The sequence below is a fragment of the Galeopterus variegatus genome, unplaced genomic scaffold (assembly GCF_000696425.1).
Source record: "Galeopterus variegatus unplaced genomic scaffold, G_variegatus-3.0.2 Scaffold1945, whole genome shotgun sequence".
Lineage (NCBI taxonomy): Eukaryota > Metazoa > Chordata > Mammalia > Dermoptera > Cynocephalidae > Galeopterus > Galeopterus variegatus.
Genome location: NW_007728056.1, coordinates 261,506 through 265,022, shown reverse-complemented (window position 1 = coordinate 265,022; position 3,517 = coordinate 261,506).

The window sequence follows — 3,517 nt, the reverse complement described above, 5'->3', positions numbered from 1 at the left end:
CATTATGCATTATTATTACCACTTCACAGAGGAGGAAGTAGGCTCAGAAATATTAAAAGAATGAGCTTAAATTCTCACAGGTGTTAAGTGGCCAAGTCCGGTCCGAGCTGTGATTTCATGACTCCACAGCCTCAGGATCTTCTCTTCTAGCTTGTCTATGCAGAATGCATTGTACCCAGATAGGTTGGGGGAAGTTGCCTTTTTGTCTTTGAGCCCCTCCTCTCACACCTGGTATATTGAAGACGGCAGCCTGTTGAGATAGCTTGGGCATAGAATGAGAGGCAACGGACCCAGTTAACTCTCACTCTGCTCTTTTCTGGCTGTTTAGCACTGGGCAGGATGTCCAGCCTTCCTAAGCCACAGTTTCTTTAGCATGAGGAAGTAGACATGATAATGACGGATTATATGCTTGGAGCATCCATTGCTTTTCAGATCCTGTGCCAAGCACTTTATAGTCAAGATCTTGTTTATGGTTCCCAACAACCCTGTGTGAAGAGTATTATTTCACCTTTATTTTACCAATGAGAAAACTGAGGCTTACACAACAGTCAGCGTTAGAGCTGGGGTTTGAATCTAGCCATTGTGATTCCCGGATTTATATTCTCAGCTACTTCGCTACATTGAGATCTCTGTAAGCTCTCAGAATGATGTTTCCCGACATGAGTGGGGCTGACTGTGTGAGTGCTACCATAAAGCAATGTCAGACAACTTCAAGCCTTCGTTGGTGGCAGCAAAGGAAGCAGCTAGCACCTAGCTGGCCATACTACTTCTGCGATGTCTCTCCCTATGGACTTCTGCAGTTAGCAAATTGCCTGAGGGCTCATCTCATCCCCTCCAAGGCAGATTTCCTAAAAAAAAATCTAGCCATGTTTCCAGATCTGTATTTCTCCAGGGAGAATTACTAGCGTAGAGAACTAGTTAGTGGCCAATAATTAATCGTGCTAATGACACGCTCTTTCTGTAGAGTATTTGTGTATATCTATGTAAATATTTGTATATGTCTTGTCCCATACCTAAACCTCATCTGAGGATATGATGTGCATGTTTCTTATGCATTACAGCAACAGTTGAAATGTTACTAGATAATCACCTGCAATAAAACTAAAAATCAGAACATTGATTGTCTCTGGGGGATGGAGGTGAGGATTGATAAGGAAGAGGTCTGGAGGAATTTTCTGTTCTATATCTTGATAGGGGTATGGGTGTGGGTCACGTGGGATATTTGTGTTTGTCTAATTCAGCAAATGGTACACTTAAGGTTATTGCAGGTTCACTGTATGTACATTTTACCAAAAAAACCCCCCAAAACAACAATAACAAAAAAAACCATAAGCAAATTTTGTATTCTAGTTAATGATGAGCATGTTGAGGTGTTTAGGGGCAAAATATACTGCTATTTACAAATTAGAAATGCATAAAAAATAAGATGGATTAATGGATGAAGAGATCTAGGATAAAACAAATAGAGCAAAATGTTAGCAATTACAGAATCTAGGTGGTGAGGTGACTTTTCTTTTTGCAAGGTACATGGTGGTGGGGTCCAGAAATTGGCATTTTAAACATGTACTACAGTTGAATCTGATACACGGCCAAGTTTTGTTTAAATTAGTAATTTTCAAACTGAATGTCCAACAAGAGCTACATACCAGGTGCTGTTCACTCATGTGTCACTCTAAAGGATGCATCCTCAGTTATGTGCGGTTCTTCCTGAGCCAGCCCTGACAACATGTACTACAGTTGAATGTGATACACGGCCAAGTTTTGTTTAAATTAGTAATTTTCAAACTGAATGTCCAACAAGAGCTACATACCAGGTGCTGTTCATTCATGTGTCACTCTAAAGGATGCATCCTCAGTTATGTGCGGTTCTTCCTGAGCCAGCCCTGACTGTACCCATATGATCCCATTTGGGAGAGTACATTAGGATGGGAGTGTGAATGGTTTCATCCTAGGAGAGCTTTAAATTCATTCTAATAAATTTATTGTAAAGTCAATTACATGTTATTAGTAACAAATCACTTGTGATCAGTCTATCAACTCATCTGCATCATAAGTGAGAACAGCTGGTCCACCACAGGCATTGAATGCACCAGCGTTAGTCATCTCTTCTGGAGACAATGGGAACCTTCATGATGGGGGTCCTGCAAGTCTGAGAGATGGATGCCCTCGCACTGGGGTTGGGAAGGTGGTTTAACATAATTCTGTCTGGTTGGGATGTGACTCCTCCCCCCCCACACTTACTGCTTTAAGTACCTTCTCATTACCACCTTCTATATTCTGCCTTTCTTTAATACGGTAATTAAAGTATTCATTAGAGTATACTCTATTAGAGAAATTTATGCCCAAGTGTAGGGTAAATGCTGGACATAGACCTATTTCCCCTCCCCATGCATGCCAGAGTTCCCCTTTTCCCCAAAGGAAATGTGTGTCCCCTTTAAGACAAATGTCCCCTTTAGGACAAATGGAAGACTGGGGGAAGCAAGAACCCTGAGTTAGTGAATTAGTATGTAAGTGAATTAGCACGCTGGCTGGCTGGCGTTAAAGCATTATGGTACCAGGCAAGTAGCAATTAGATTAATTTATCTACTCAGGCAGATCTCCCAAGCACTCTGAGTTGGGTGAGGGTCTGTGCATAAGCATGCAAATGATTTATAACTCTACTTTGATCTGTTCACTATATAACTGTTGTATGTACCCCTTGGTGGCGTGGATTTCCAGCTGGCTGGCCACTGCCAGCAACTCCTGTAAGTCTATTAAACTGGTGTCCCTACCTATTGGCCTGGGTGAGTTCTTTGGAAAATGCAAACACTACACAAGTGCCCTCTCAGATTTGGGGCTCCTGCAATACACCAAGTGACTTTCCTCCCAGGTTCCCAATTGCTGCAAGACCAGGATGGATCTTATATCATCTCTATAAGGTGCACAATAAATGTTTGGGGGACTGGAGTTTTGGTTTCTCTCTCTCTCTTTCCATTCTGCTGTTTTCACTCAACCTCTCATGAGATTGCAACAGTCTTTATTTTTCCAACATTTTATTATGAAAATGTTCAAAATGAAAAGTCAGATCACCACTTAGATTCTATAATTTATCTTTCTCTGCCTTAGGAGGGAGATTTACATTTTCCTATAGACCAGAAATCTGCAGTCTAGTTCTGGGATAAAAATTACCTGGGAAATTTGTTTTAAAAAAAAGTTGGAACTTCCCTGCACCCTGGATTCTGATTCTTGGGGTGGGGGGAGCTCCAATTTTTCTTTTTCTTTTCTTTTTTTATTTTTATTTTATCTTTTTACAGATTTCTCAGGTATGGATGTAGAATTCTGGAATAGAGAGATGGTGAGGTGGGGAGGGGGGACCCCCAATGCTTTTTCAAGATTAAGAGAAGAAAATCAGATTTCTTTTTTTTTTTTTCCTTTTTGTCTTTTTTACTGACCGGTACGGGATCGCAACCCTTGGTGTCGCGCCCATACTGGGGACTGGCAACAGGATCGCAACCCTCGGAGTTGCGCCTGCGCTGTG